At 41.9% G+C, this 17049-nt stretch overlaps 1 protein-coding gene across 2 annotated transcripts in view; it reads right to left on the bottom strand.

Moving 5' to 3' along the window:
• The window catches only part of LOC147697178 (methyltransferase-like protein 21E), a 269840-nt gene that overhangs the window by 6937 nt on the left and 245854 nt on the right, over positions 1–17049 (bottom strand). The window lies entirely within an intron of this gene.

Raw genomic sequence — 17049 nt, 5'->3', positions numbered from 1 at the left:
AGCCGGGCCGACGACGGCTGAAATGCCAGAAACCGGTCCCCGGTAGCTTGTTTCCTTCCCAGTATAAGAATTGGCTTGGTAGTTTGGTCTGCCCTGTTCCCATGATGTACTGGGCCAGGGTCAGACTAATTTGCATATAGCGAAGTTCTGAGCTGGGATGGTGCAGTGAGCTAAAAAATGGTGATTGATCAATCCCTGATCTTTGGACTGGGTAAGAGTGGTCTGCTTAATTCAGACACTCTGTTCATCACCACCCCCCCTTTTTTCTGATCAGACCAGTTCTTAGCCATCATATCCAATAGGAGGTGCATATAACGGCTAAGACCTTGTTATCGATCATAATGCGTGAATATTGCTGTATTCTCAGCGATATTGATGGATTTCGCCGCTATCGCCGGAAATGTTATCGCTTTTGAGATAAACGTTGTTAATAGCACGTTATCTCAGCAATAAAATACGGCGATAGGCTGAGATAAAAAAAAATTGCCGCTAAGCCTATTTAGTGATAAATATCGGTAGTTGTTGATAATATGCCCCCCAATTTCTAACACTCTCTAAAACTGTCATCTCTATGAGACGCTTGATGGTGAAGCAGAAATGTCAAATTGATATGCATGCTCCCCTGAGTAAAGAAGTACGGTCAGAATGCACCAAAGTCAGTTAGTGGAGGTATCTAAAGCATACTCTTGGAAGAGTGAACTTGCCTGGTGATCTAAGTGTGTGCTGTAGCAAACCAATCCCTATAATTTTTTGAAGGTCCAGAGCCCTCTGGTGAGAGGGATGGCAGTCGCTGATCGTAAAAGGAAAGATAGATGAATAGATGGAAAGAAGGTATGAAGGAAGGGAAGAAGAAAAGATGGATGGCAAGAATGAAGGTAAGAAGGGCAGATGGAAGGAAAGAAGGGACCAATGATAGAAGGAAGGAGAGTAGAAAAAAAGAGATGAAAAATGAGTCTGGAGAAGGAAAAGGAAATAACGAGAAAATAGGAAAAAACAAATAATTTTAGGAGGAAGAAAATAGGGATGTAAAGACAGAAAGAGGGATAGAGTGAAGGAAAGAGGTGTAACAAAAGAAAAGAAGTGACGGAAGACAGAGGATGATAAGAAACATTTGAAAGATAGAAGCAAAATACGGAGTCGGAAATAAGAAAGAAAATAGGGTATACATAAAGTGAGACGGAAGTAAGCAATAGGGTGAGGGAAAGAGAAAGACTGATAAATAATAAAACCAAAATATGAAAAGGAAGACAGGGAAGAAAAGAAGAATCGAAGAAAAACTAAAGAAATCACAGAGAGAGTAAAAAAGAAAAGAGAGTGAATGTATTAAAGGCATTAATAAAAAAGGGGAAGAAAGAAAACAAAAAGAAAGGGGGAGCAAGGTGCTAGAGGAATATGAAACAAACATTGAGGTGAAAACACCAGTGGAACAGAAAAAGCTAACAAGCAAGAGGCAAAAGAAAAGAAAATAGTGTGATGAAAGGGAGAGAAAATGTTTGAAAAAGGAAGAACGGAAACTAAAAAAACACATATTACAAAGGGCCAAATGTATCATGTATGGTCACAAAAGGCCAGATTCATAGAATCGGGCCTTTTGCGACCGGTAAGATGCATTTGGTATGTACAAATTCCAATTTGCGAATGATTTGGTTACATGTTACTGAATGTTATTACGAATTGCGAATACATAGCGATTCAGTATTAAGAAGTGGCTTGTATATGGCATCCCTTCCTAATACCAAATCGCAGTGGTATATAGAAATATTTTGCGACCAAAATGCGGTTGCAAAATATTCACATTTTACCACCTACTTCAAGTAGGTGGTTACCCATTCACAAATGGTTTAGGGCCCTCAAAGGACCCCTTCCTGTTTGTGAATGTTTGCAAAAATGTTTTTTAGAGCAGGCAGTGGTCCTACTACCACTGCCTGCTCTTGAAAAATGAAAAGAAAACTTTAAATTATTCTTTTTTAAAGCAACCCGATTTCCTTTAAGTTAAATGATTGCTTTATTTAAAATCAATCACAGTCATGGTGGTCTGCCAATCTCAGCAGGTCGCCATCCTTATGATTTTAGTGATTCCTTATTAATATTAATGAGGTAGGTTGATTTGCAACGCATTAGGAAACGCGAAATGAAACTCACAGAGTTTCATACATTCAAATAGCAATTACCTAATTGCAATTCGCAGAGAATCGTAATTAGGTAACCCGTATTTGAAATATTGATACATGTGGCCCTAAATAAAGTAAAGAAAAAGGAAGACTGGGCAATAGTAAAAATAAAGCATAAGAATGAATGAAATGGAGTAAAACAAGAGAGAAAAAGGCAAAATGAAGGAAAGAGAGAAAGAAGGATATAGGAGGGAGAAATAAGCTAAAAAAATCTTGGAGCAGAAATATAAATTAAGGCAGACACAAAATAAATGAAAATGGGAAATAGGGGCAGAATATGAGTGGGGGAGAGATATGGTGAAATAGGCTGTGAAGGCCAGGAAAGAAAATTGGAAGAACATGGTAGGGAGAAAGATTGATATAGAAGAATGGGGAGTGGAAAACAAACATTATTTTGGGGCCACAGAGAGAAGGGGTGAGTGAAATAGAAATAAAGATTCAGGTATAAAGATCTGGGAAAATTGAGGTAAGAACTGGCATAAACTGAACACATGTTGACTAACTTGAGCATTCAAGGCACTCCGAAGGCCTAATGAAATGTAACCATTCTTCACATATTGTAGGCACTCCAAGCTTTCTGGTGATCTGGGTATGATGTGGTTCTCATTGGCAGATTGTGGGAAATCTGGACATATCGTTGACCTTACCTGTCATAATGATGAATTGTCAAACAGTGAGTATAATTTACATGTCGCCATTATCTTTAAAGGCATAATGGTGGTCTTCACTGCATCACAGCTATTGTGTCTGAGTCTATGAGACCAGTCAAATCTTAAAGATAGCCCTCATGTCTTCTGACAGAGAATATGCTATCTGTGTAATATTTATTTTCCCAAATAGGCATAATATATGCTTGAACATCAATTTAAAAGAGGCAGGAGATGGAAGGTAGAAGTGATGGAAGACAATATATGCAGGTTTAAAGACAACAGAAGATCATGACAACTTTCATACCTGGACTATATGAATTGCCTTTCAATTTTATAAAGAACAACTGATGGACAGAATGCGGCACAATGTCAAACATTCACCGCAGTACAGAGATCTGGACCTAAATCCATCGTTTTTTTTGTTCCCCATGCCATTCCAGTTCAGACCAAGCCATATGCAAATCAGTCTTAACCCTGTACCCCATGGGATCAGTCCAGCCCGATCTACCAGGCCAGGTCCTCTCTGGATAGGAAATAAGCATCCTTGAACCAGTTTCGGGGCATTACCGCTCATCTTCCAGACTAGCTTGACTCCAGTAGCATGGAGAGCATGGGACCAACTTCTGAGCATACCCATCCCACTTGGAGTGACAAATGCAAAAACAACAATTGATGGACAGAATGCTGCACAATTTCAAACATTCTCCCCAGTACAGAGATCTGGGCCTAAATCTATTGTTTGTTTGAGCCCCATGACATTCAAGTTCAGACCAAGCCAAATGCAAATCAGTCTTGACCCTGTTCCCCGTGGGAACAGCCCAGGACTAACTGCCAGGCCAGGTCCTCCCTGGACAGGAAACAGACATCCTGGGACCAGTTTCAGAGTATCACTCCATATCAGCCAGGCTAGCTTGACTCCAGTGGCATGGAGAGCACAGGACCCACGTTTGGGCATACCCATCCCACTCGGGGGGACAAATGCAAAAATAACAATTAATGGACAGAATGCTGCACAATGTCAAACATTCACCCCAGTACTGAGATCTGGGCCTAATTCCATCGATTCTTTGCTCCATATGCCAAACTGGGGTGGTGTTGTGAGCAAGAGAACGATGGATTAAACCCAGATCTTTGTGACTGGGGGTAAATGTTTGCATTGTTCCGCATTCCGTCCATCATTTGTTCTTTTTTCAAATGTATGGCTTTTTTAAAGGGAATTCAGATTGAAAAATGCTTCACTTTGCAAACATTCCTTACCCCTTTTTCGATCTTGGAAGAGAGGATTGGACTTGTTAGGTACACCATAAAGGTTTGGAAGAATTTCATGAATACCTCTTTAGAACTGGATAAAAAGCTTATTTGTTGTCAATGTATTTGAACATTGACAATGTGGCACCATATTTTGATTTTTTTTTTAGGATGTCTTCTCAGTAGCCGTCCGGAGTTCTCCTCAGTAGTCAGTGCTTGATTTATTTGATTTTTCATGAGTGCACTTAAAGAACTGCCTGGAAGGGATGTAACTTTTTGGCAAAATTAATTAAAAAATTGTTATATATAATTCAGTATTTAGCCCCATGTCTTCACTTTTTCCACAGAGTGAGATGAATCCCACTGTAATGGGTGATGGTTCTAATGTTGCTTGCTCTAGTCCATTCGGGATATGGTTCCAAATGGTAGGTATTTTTTTGTTGGCATCTTGATTTGCCTAATAGATATGGGTGTGACTTGTGGTGCAAATGGTCTACTAATGAATAGAACATTTCTGAAGGAAGCTTCCTGAGAAAAACAGTCGGGGCAGGGAACAACACTCCACTATTTCTGGCAGTGAAGTAAAAAAACATTACTTGAACCAGATGTACATGGTGCTTGTATTCAAGGAAGCAGTGAAAAAACGCTCAACTTGTTTTGGCCAAGTTAGTATGTATCAAACATTACAATAAGTTTGTGACCTGGACCTGCTAATCAATTACTTGATTAAAATATAAACAATTGTAGCAATAATAACAATTAAAACAAAGGTAATATGTGATATGCCAGGTTACAATTTTTGTTCCATCCTTTGGGGCAATGGAAAACTTGCAAACTCACGTGCTCTGCAAAGTTTCTTTATTTAGGAAGATGAAAGAATTTATGACAAATTTGCAAGTTTCTCAAGGGGTGGGAAGGGCGACCATGGCGCGAGATAAATAAAACTTTACAAGGCACAGTGTGGAACCTTCTTGTAAGAAAAGGAGATCATTCCATCAAGCACTTTCATAGGTATAATGAAAGTTAAAGGAAATTGCTTAATATTCTCTATAAGCAGTTTTTGTATCTGCTGCAGGAAATTGGAAAAAGCCAGCCAAAACAGAAAAAACTGGTCACAAGCCTACATTTCTGACCAAAAATGTCTCCATTCATACATGTTATCAGTCAAAAAGATACTTAGGTGTCGTAAATGGATTTTCTGATACTTACATATATTCTATGACTATGTACAAATATTGTGTGGTAAAATCCACACAAGGGGTTGGGAGTGGGAGAAGTTGGTCATAGTGTGTCCTGCGACTTTGTAAATGCCCACAAATTTACGAGCCAACTAGGCATTCACTAATTTCTCTCCTACCCTTGCCCAGAATGGAAATGATGAGATACTTAATCCATAAAAGGTCTGGAGTAACTTCCCTTCAAGGTTGGAAAGAGGAATGGAACATTTCCAAGCTTCATGAGGGTGTAAGAAAAAGGGTTTATCCACATGAAAAATGTTTTCCCTTGTGGCAAAAACAAGAAAAATAAACAAATGTGCATATGCCCAAAAGTGTAACTTTCGCCAATGAAGAGTTAAAACATGTGTACAACTCCACATTATGGTAATAGAAGATGTCAAATGACAGTTCTTCATGAAAACCTGTCTGAACCCTGCATCAGCACCTGACATAGCCACAGCCACCAACACCCCCGACTACAAGATCATAAGGACAAACAGACTTCATAAGACTGGAGGCGGAATCACCATCATCTACAAGAACACCATTAGCTGCACCACCTCCATGGACACGCCACCTCCAACATGGAGAACCTCTCAGTCAATCTCTACGTCACAGCCAACTTCACCCTAAGTGGCTCTCTCATCTAGAGACCACCAGGACCACACACCATCTACACTGACAGTATCATAGGCTTCAAAACACCACTCACCATTGACACTAGGATGTAATTGCTAGCACAATTGCATCCTGCTCAAAGACCTGAACTTCCACCTGGAAGATCATGCCAACCTCAAATCAAAAACGCTTATTGAGGGCTTTGGCAGCGTTGGTCTCACCCATGACTAAAGCTACCTACCCATGTTGCCAGATATCTCTCGGACCCTATTTGCACCTACTTCTACATAACCTGAGTAAATTAGCCCACACCAGTCTCCTAGACAGACCAACTTCTTGTCAAGTTCAGCTCAGAACTTGATCAAGTTCAATGCCTTCATGACTGAAATCCCCCACTGGATGAAAGCTGAACACCGTCAAGACTGAAACTGTGATCCACGGGAAGAACACTTCTTCATGGGACCCTACCTGCTGCCCAGAAGAGCTAGGACCGACACTCGCTGCCATCACCCACACCAAAAACCTCAGGATTGTCATCAACAGCAAACTCATATAGCCTCCCAAGTCAATGTCATCACGGCCTTATGCTTCCATACCCTGAAAATGCTGCAGAATATTTTCAAATGGTTCCCAATCACTCGGAAAACCATCACACACACACTTGATCACAATCAAGCTCGGTTACAGGAACGCCCTCTTTGCCGGGATCAGTAAAAAACTCACCAGAAGGCTGCAGACAATTCAGAACTTGGTGGTCAGAATCACTCTCAATATCTCATGCTGCCGTCACATCACATCACACCTGAAGGAGCTCCACTGGCTCCGCATACACAAATGACCACAATATAAACTCCTGACCCATATTTTCAAGGTACTACACAAAACCGGTTCAGCATACCCCAACAATCACATCCGCTTTCACAAACCTTCCAGACAACTCTACTCGTTCGGACTCTTACATGCACAAATCCCATTCATATGAAAAACTAGATCCGGTGATTGAGCCTTCTAAAGCATTGAACGCCCTGTTGTTAGACATATGAGCCTCCACATCACTTCCTGAATTCTGCAAGAATCTGGAGACCTGGCTTCTTCAGTAGTCCCACTAGGCCTTGAATTGGGCATGACTTACACCTGCTCATCACCAGGATACCCTCCTGGGTGATAGTTGCCTCTAAAAAACTATGGAACATAATATATCCCCAGTAGTATCCTAGAAATGATGTGATTGGTGTGTCTTTCCTAGCGTACTACTAGGGATGTTTGAAAATTCCAAAAACTGTGGACCTGGTGCACCAAGGTAAAAAGCTAAACCAAAGGGGATGATGGATGAAGTGTTGAACAATGCAAGCACTCACCCCAAGTCAACTGATTTGGGTTAAATCCATCATTATTCTTTAGCTCACTCTGCCACCCCGGTTCAGACATGGCCATATGCAAATCAGTCCGACCCTGTGCCTCATGGGAACAGTCCAGCCCGAACTGCCAAGCCATGTCTTCCCTGGACCGGAAACAAGCATCCTGGGACCGGTTTCTGGCTAATCAGCCATCATCAGCCAGGCTAGCTTGAATCCAGTAGTCCCTTGCTCACTTTGCCACTGGATTCAAGATAGCCTGGCTGATGAGGGTTATGAACCCGAAACCGGTCCCAGGATGCTTGTTTCTGGTCCAGGGAAGACATGGCTTGGCAGTTTGGACTGGACTATTCCCATGAGGCACAGGGTCAGACTGATTTGCATATGGCCATGTCTGAATTGGGGTGTTGGAGTGAGCTAAAGAATGATGATGGATTAAATCCAGATCAGTTGACTGGGGGTGAGTGTTTGATTTGCTCAAACGCTCTGCCCATCATCCCCTTTGGTATCGCTTTGTTCGCCCTAAGTTGGCAGGGTATGCCCAGACATGGGTACCTAGCTCACTTTGCCACTGGATTCAAGATAGCTTGGCTGATGAGGGTTATGGACCCGAAACCAATCCCAAGATGCTTGTTTCCGGTACAGGGACATGGTTTGGCAGTTCAGGCTGGACTGTTCCCACGAGGCACAGGGTCAGACTGATTTGCATATGGCCATGTCTGAACTGGGGTGGTGGAGTGAGCTGAAGAATGATGATGGATTAAACCCAGATCAGTTGATTATGGGTGAATGTTTGATTTGCTCAAACGCTCGGTCCATCATCCCCTTTGGAATCGCTTGGTTCACCATGGTAAACATACACTTTTGTGTACGTTTAGGATTGCTTGCTGTAGTGTCTTTGCAACTGCGGAGTATCTGTACATAAAAAGATCGGAAAGTCCTATCTTTTTACATGCAGAGACTCCGCAGTGGTAAAGATAACACTCGTAAAATCCCTTTGGCAGTAGCAAACAATTGTAAACATACACAAAAGTATACGTTTAGCTTTGTGGATCAGGCACTTTATGTTTACACCCTTCAGTCGGAGTACAAGTAGTTGTGTAAATGTGCAACATTTTACGTGGATAGAACCCTCTGTGTGTCTATTGTAGGTGTGCCAGACATTTTAAAAAGTGTACTGTGGCCTTTCATTCTATTTCACTACTTAAAGCGGTTTATCTATGAGCTGATCATTGTGCTGCTGCATTAAACTTCATTTTAGTTTATGCTACTAAAGGATAATACGTGGTGCAAACATGTTTTTTAGATATATAATTAAAATTTAGACTGTATGTGTACCCGGATTGCTTTGATGAATGCTGGTAAACGTATTGTAAGTGTCCAGTAGAGACTATAAAAAAAGTAATTAAAAAAAGGGCATAGTCTCACCCTAGACTAAACATAAAAAGGAATACCGTCTTTGATCTTTCATGCTCGTGAGGCTTCTCCAGGCTGCCTTTATTGTTATATTAAATCATACCGAAGCCATTGTTGTTGCTGAGGTGATGAACTGGTGTGCATTCTTTTGGTGTGAGACAGAAGACGACCTTAGTCTCCTCTCACAACACTCTTTCATCTGACCCTCTCTACAAGCCAACCATGACCTTTTGGAAAAGGTCAGACTGCTTCCTTTCACAGAGGATTAAAGGGCACAGTATTTGCTAATACGGTCACTGACAGCACTCGATAATAATATTGGCACCGAAGCTTGACAGATTTTTGTTTTGCAAACTGATCCAAAATAAGGGTACTTTATGATGCAACTGTTGCGGCATCCAGTGTACTGGTGTTCTTGGCCTATGTGTGTTTGGGTCACAAGGTATAGATAGCAGAGGAGATATTTCAAGTGAGTCTGACTCAGCCCTACTATTACCTGCTGCATAATTCAACCGCATTTGCACATATAACAGTCTTGCATTGCTAAAAAATGGTCAGTCACCTCGGACCAGATTTCAGATGTGCACCCATGTGGAGCGGCCTTTTTGTGCCTCAACCACTTCCATATTCAAGAAGGGACTTCTGATGCTTGTGTGGCCACTTCTGTAACACTAATTGTGCATACGTCTATCTCACACCTACACAGCCTCACAAGAGTTCGCACATTTGCATGGGGTGGGGTGTAAACAGACATACGAAGGAATTACTGATGTAGATCAGAGCAGTGTGCCTGGAATGCAGGATTTTAAGAAGGGAACTTTGAGTGCTAAGAATACCTCACACTTGTACATTGTTCTGAGTACGGGAGTGCAATAAATTATTTGACTAGATAGGGGAGTCTAAGTCTGAGTAAGGATACGCTGAGTTCACTGTCACAGAATGGTGTCTGCCAGGAGCGCAGATTCTGCAGAACGATGTACGAATCCTGACTCTGCGCATGTTACTATAAACTGGTTTCCAGACAAGAACTCCCAAGTACCATAAGCTTGCATTCTCATAGGGAAAAGGGATAGTGAAACATTTATATAGAACCGAAACCCAAGAATATCCCAGGACCTGCAAAATAGCAGGACTCACTAGATCAGGGCAAACGATGGGGTTTTAGCATTTCAGGACCTTTTCCAAGCTTTGTTAGCTCATGGAAAATGTAATTCCTACACTCTGGATCCATTAATGACCATGTTTGTCCTCCCAGACCTTGGCAATGAAACCCTCTGCAGGCACCCAGATTTGCTAACATATTTGGCTAAGTAGAGGGTACTAGTCAGAAGGGTGGGTCCAGTGTATGTCATGCCGAAATAGATGCATGGGGGTCAACCTGCGAAACTGAAATCTGTCGTTGATCATTACCACTGAAGGAAAAGTCAAGGTTACATGATCAAATCTGAGGAGACCCGAAAAGGCATATGCAGCGTAGCCTGGACCTTCTACAATCCATTTAATAGTTTGAGCGAGACTCCTACAAACAAAAAGCTACTGTAATCAATTCATGGACCAATAAAATCTCGAGATTGTTCATCCAGGAAAAGAGCATGCTTGTTCATCACGGAAAACAACATTTTATGTATTAGAATGTGAAACGGTTGAATGTGACTTGTGATGCTGTAGATGGCATGTTTTCCAAGATTAACTCGGCATTAAAGACAAATACATCAATGCCAGCATCTTTATCTTAGTAGCGTTCAGTATCTCTAGTCCCTTCAGCTGAAATGAGTTATCATCCCAACTCATGATGCCAATGTGATGACTAAATATGATTATCATCAGTTTGGTTTTATTTCCATTCTATGCACACCCGTTTGCTATCTATCCATGTCAGGATTAGACTAAATTCCCTTTTTGTTGCTCTAAATCTTTTCCCTGAACACTTAGAAATAAAAAATCTGCATACCATCAGCATAAGCTTTAAATCCTCGAGCTTCTCCAGAATGTCAAGTGAGTTTGCGTATTGATGCTGAACAGTATTGCAGAGAGTGAGGAACCCTGCAGGTGAGCAGGAACTGGGGAAGTTAGTTCTGGCATTTGGCTTGTGTAATTAGGTTGTTATAGAATCCTTGGACAAACTGACTAAGCAATTTGAGACACCCAACAGCACGACAGGCGATTGGGCAGTACTTCATCGCAAAAACTATCTAATACAGCAGATCTTTTAACAGGATCAAAGGGGCCACGGAACGCTTGCTGGCCGCCCATAACAATTGTTTTTCTACATTGAACAGAGCAAATTTTGTCTCTTTGCTAGGTCAGAATCCTGGCTGTCTAGCTCCCTAAAAGTAATATATATATATATATATATATATATATATATATATATATATATATATATATATATATATATATATATATATATATATATATATATATATATATATATATATATATATATATATTATATATATTCTTTTTTTCTCAAGGAAACGCCGCACTTAGGAACTTTTAGTTTTGAAGTTTAATTAACAGAGCCTAGTTTGCACACCGAAGCGTTTCAGCCTTGCGGCCTTGCACCCGCTGTTGTGCTGCTCCGGTAAATTCAGCCACATTGTTGTAAAACCCAAAAATATATAAAAAAAAGAAAAAAATATATATATATATATATATATATATATATATATATATATATATATATATATATATATATGTATGTATCAAAGCTCCAAGGTTCCCACCTGTTGGAGGCACACTCTGACATCCACTGCAGCAACCTTCATGAGGTAAAAGCCGGATTGGCGGGCGGATCCAATTTTCAGCATGCATGTCGATTCAAGCCGGACACGTTTCGTGCTCATTGCACTCTTCAGCGGTGCAACAGTCAATTTGGCATAGAGGCCACACCCCCCACTTAAAAATATGAGCCCTCCAATGGATGACTCGAATGAGTCCGCGTTAGTTTGTGGGTCTTGAGGTAAGCTCTTCAGTTATGTGCCTCTGCTGGGATGTTTCAAGCCCACGTATGGGCCTCCACTCGCACATCCGGCTTGTCAATCCTCCATGGATGCCTCCACATTGAGACTCCGTGATTCAGAGCTCCGTGGCCCCAAATTTCTAGGTGGTGCATCTCCCGTGGCTGGGAGGCCGCGTATAAATCAAAGCTCCAAGGTTCCCACCTGTTAGGGAAGCACTCTGACATCCACTGCAGCAACCTTCATAAGGTAAAAGCCGATTGGCGGCCGGATCCAATTTACAGCATGCCTGTCAATTCACACCGGACGCGTTTCGTGCTCATTGCACTCTTCAGCGGCGCGACAGTCAATTTGGCATAGAGGCCACACCTCCCACTTAAAAATATGAGCCCTCCAATGGGCGACTCGAATGAGTCTGCGTTGGTTTGTGGGTCTTGTGGTGTGTGCTTCAGTTATGTGCCGCTGTCTGAGATGTTTCAAGCCCACCAATGGGCCTCCACTCGTACATCCGGCTTGTCAATCCTCCATGGATGCCTCCACATTGAGACTCCATGATTCGGAGCTCCTTGGCCCCAAATTTCCTGGTGGTGCATCTCCCGCGGCTGGGAGGCCACGTATAAATCAAAGCTCCAAGGTTCCCACCTGTTGGAGACGCACTCTGACATCCACTGCATCAACCTTCAAGAGGTAAAAGCTGGATTGGCGGGTGGATCCAATTTACAGCATGCCTGTCAATTCACGCCCGATGCGTTTCGTGCTCATTGCACTCTTCAGCGGCACGACAGTCAATTTGGCATAGAGGCCACACCTCCCACTTAAAAATATGAGCCCTCCAATGGGTGACTTGAATGTGTCCGCATTGGTTTGTGGGTCTTGAGGTGTGTGCTTCAGTTATGTGCTGAAAAGTGCAATTAGCACGAAACGCATCTGGCATGAATGGACAGGCATGCTGTAAACTGGATCCGCCCGCCGATCCGGCTTTTACCTCATGAAGGTTGCTGCAGTGGATGTCCAAGTGCGTCTCCAACAGGTGGGAATATCGGACTACGCCTACCAGTGACCATTGCGCACAGACTCATACAGAGCAGCTGCATATCAGCGTGTGATACGGTTATAAAGGTGGAGGTAGCCCTGTTTGCTTCCATGACTGATGTGCCTCTGAAGAAGTGGAAACGAAACGCGTCAGGTGGCAGTCTGTAAGAAGGAATGAAGCGATGCATGCCAATAAACAGCTTTCAATAGGGGAAAGTATGTTGTGTTCGAGTGCTGCTTACCTTGGTCACCCCAACGAGCCTACAATTTAAAACCGGCAGGCCAGCTGCTGAGCGAGCACCACTCCATTTTGGGTGCCTCTAAATTGGAACACGGCGCATGGTTTCAGCGCGGCTTCATTACCTGGGAAATGGAAGTAACATCGAATGGCAGCAATATCGGACTACACCTCCCAGTGACCATTGCGCAAAGACTCATACAGAGCAGCTGCATATCAGCGTGTGATACGGTTATAAAGGTGGAGGTGGCCCTGTTTGCTTCCATGACTGCTGTGCCTCTGAAGAAGTGGAAACGAAACGTGTCAGGTGGCAGTCTGTAAGAAGGAATGAAGCGATGCATGCCAATAAACAGCTTTCAATGGGGGAAAGTACGTTGTGTTCGAGTGCCGCTTACCTTGGTCACCCCACACCCCAACGAGCCTATAATATATATAAATATATATATATATATATATATATATATATATATATATATATATATATATATATCAACGCCACTTAGTACTTGCAAAGTACAGATGCACTCTTACAATAATCTCCGCCACACGATGCGATGGTATCGGAAGACTTTATTCCATATCAAGCCAAACAATAGGACAAACCCAACGTGTTTCGGCGACACACTCGCCTTGGTCACGGGTAACTATATATATTACCTACTGGCGGTCGCCAGTAGGTAGTTATAGTTAGGATTTTTTTCAATGTTAAATCTCAAAATTCTATTTGGAATAACTTTGGCGCGGTTGACGAATCTGCCTGAAAATTTCCTAAAAATGGCCTCGTCGAGCTCCGGTCCTTCCCTGAAAGTTTGGGGGGGATGCGTCAAGCGGGGGCCGAGATAAAAGGGGAGTCCCAAAACGCGTTTTCCCCATGTTAATTTCCATAGGGCGGTCGACCTCACTTTTAGCCCGAACGGCTGAATGGATTTACACCAAACTTGGCAAAATTGTAGGGACTGGTAGCCCGATGTGCCTTTGCTATGTCTCAAGATATGTGCTCCAGTGGATTTTGAGTAATTTAGGTTAAAAAAAATATATATCTATAAGCGCGCTCCGGTACGCGCTCTGGGGAGTGCTCCGGGCGCGACACGCGACTTGCGCGCAGAAAGCTGATTGGTTCTTGGGTGTCTGTAAACATTCAAAACAGTCCGGAGCGGCCGCCATCTTGTGTCTCGGTAGGATTGAGACACAAGAGGTGGCCAAAACAAAGGGGGAATTGACCATAAGGGGGCAGGGTAGACCCCCCCTGACCCCCTAGGTTTGATGTGGGGGCTATAAAAGGGTCCCGCTGGGCAAAATAATAAATATTTTTTTCGATTTGTGCAGGGGGAGCGCCCGGTACGCGCACCGGGGAGCGCACCGTGTAGAAAAGAGAATGGCAGAGTTTAAAAATGTAAGTCATTTTATATATATGGGAGGTAGTTCTGTTTTTTTTTTCTTTTTGTTGTTTTATATTTTTTTGTCTTTTGGAACATTTTTTTTTTTTTGATTTTCGGAACAATTAAATTTTTTTTTTAGTTTTTCTGGGGTGAAACAAAAGACAGGGAATTGCAAACAGCTCAACTGGAGTAAAAAAATTGAAAAAAATTAAGGTTGCTTGCTGCAGTGATGGTTGTCTGCAGCTCGATTAAGTAAAGTGATGCTCTGCTCACCATAAGATATAGTTTTGTTGCAATATATGCAAACAAATTTAAATTTGGAAAACTTTGTTTGAACATTAGGGACCATCTCCCTAGCCTCTTCACCGGATGGAGTGGGTTGGTTGGAGGTGCTGGAAGTAGAAGGTTGGGGAGGGTTCAAGGTCAGTTGCCTGACTTCTGCTCTTGAATAATTGTTTGGGTGCTTCCTCTGCATGTGCCTTATCATCGTGTGGTTCCCAAACGAATATTTTTTATTTGGGTTCCCTCTTGACAGTTCTTGGTCACAGATGAGGCAAGTGACCTTTGCTGCATTTACTTTCTTGGCACCCCTTGGCATTTTGAAAATCTCCCAAATAAAATGTTCTTTGGGTTTGTATGGGGGTGTGTCCTCAGGCAGATGTTGCCTCTCCTCCTGCTCCTCTTCGTCCTCCTCTTCTTCATGACCACCAATGTGGTCTTGTGGTGGTCGTTGTGGTGGTGCTGGAGGTGGTGGTGGTCCAGATGCACCTGCAGCTGCTACTACTGAAGCCATTTCTCACAGAATACAGGTCTTCTTCACTCAAACAACAAAGTGAAAATGAGGAAAAAAGGTGGGGTCTTTCATCATTTGGAAAACAAAACTGTTGTGAACCAATCAAAAGTGTTATTTTCAGGTCACGTGACCCGACGCGCTTACGCTACGCGCCCCGGGGCGCGTCGCGTAAACGCGTCGAATGCTTCTGGGTGCGTTTACGCCGTGCGTGTGACGCGGACGCGACTACGCGATACGTCACGATCATGTTTTCGTTCGCGACATTGGCGCTAACGGGACGCATCCCGGTTCGCGCACCGGGGCGCTTCAAACAAGTATGCTCTCCGGGGCGCTCACCGGGGCCCGCACCGGGAGCGCTCCAAGGCAAAAAAAAAAAATTACAAAAGAAAAAAAATTTTAAAAAGGGAAAAATTGTAGGGACTGGTAGCCCGATGTGCCTTTGCTATACTCAAGTGGTTTTTACGAAAATTAACTTTCAAATAAATATATATTGTGCTACATTGGGCTATATATATGTTAGAGCCCAAATGTAGCCCAAATGTAGCCCAATGTAGCCCAATGTAGCCCAAAGATGGCCACCAGAGACAAAAAAAACAAATGTAGCCCAAATATCAGCCATATGTAGCGCAACTATAGCCCAATGATAGAATGTACCAGAGTGTTCTAAAGAACAACTAGAGCGTTAACAATCTTACTTATAAAGTGAGACTTATAGTTAGGAATTAGCAATTAAAAAACCTAGGAAATTCACTGGAAAAACCATAGGTTTCACACCAGTTATAGTTAGGAATTAGCATTTAAAAAACCTATTAAATTCACTGAAAAAAACATAGGTTTCACACCAGTTATAGTTACCTGGAAATTTCACTGACATAAAACCATTGAAATTCCACGTTATAGTTAGTTGGACTCACTATAACTTGCGCCTGTAATGCACTGCTGATGACGTCACATATTACATCACTCATGACATGGTCAGTGACATCACTCATGACATCACTGATGACTCCATCCTTGTGACAGAGTGACAGACCTCCTTTCAGTGTAATGTAACCCTTGAAACACATATTCAAAAATAGAAACTAACATTTACAAAAATGTGGAGATACCTATACCAGTTACAACAACCAATTCAGTAATTCCACCATTTATATACACATCCACTCATTCACCAACAGTTCTATATAGTCATTCATACATATACTCACTTATCATATGTAGTGAGACACCTTTACATCCGTTAACACACCGACAGTCTTCCAAAAGTTACTCACACACAAACTCACACATGCAAATAAACTATTGAACATCCATTTATTTGCATATACAGCTATACACACACTAGCACATTACTTCTAAGGAAACTTACACATACTTACTCTCTTAAACAATCACTTATAGAAACACATACTTTTTTTATCAGGAACTCTTTCAATCTCTCACTCTCACATATACTCACTTATATACATCAATACTCACATATACTAGATTAAAACATATGTAGTTACTCATAAAGACACTAGTGAGACAGTCATTCACTCACTAACACACACATATACACACTCTTCCACCCATACAGTCCTGCACATATGCTGTCTTCAAAACACATACAAACAGTGAGTTAGTCATTGATGCATCTATGTGCTAAGTAACACTCCCACCAAACCATACAGACACTCATACTGATACTAAAAAAAACATCTAATAACACATATACACACACATGTAGCTACTCACCAACCCATGCAGCCACTTATACACAAAGTGAAACACTGGTACAAACATTTAAATATTTAAACAATACTCGCTAATATATGTATTCACTAAGATACACTTAATAAGCCAGTTAACCAATCATTTAAAAAAAAAAAACATCCATTAAGACACTTATTTAAACATTTATTCTTCCATCGACCTTTACATATACATATATAAAACATATTTATTTTTAGAAAGACACACATTCACTGGA

Source organism: Lissotriton vulgaris, chromosome 8, assembly GCF_964263255.1.
Source record: "Lissotriton vulgaris chromosome 8, aLisVul1.2, whole genome shotgun sequence".
Taxonomy (NCBI): Eukaryota; Metazoa; Chordata; class Amphibia; order Caudata; family Salamandridae; genus Lissotriton; species Lissotriton vulgaris.
The sequence above is the reverse complement of the archived record's forward strand: the minus strand, read 5'-3'. Positions and strand labels throughout refer to the sequence as shown.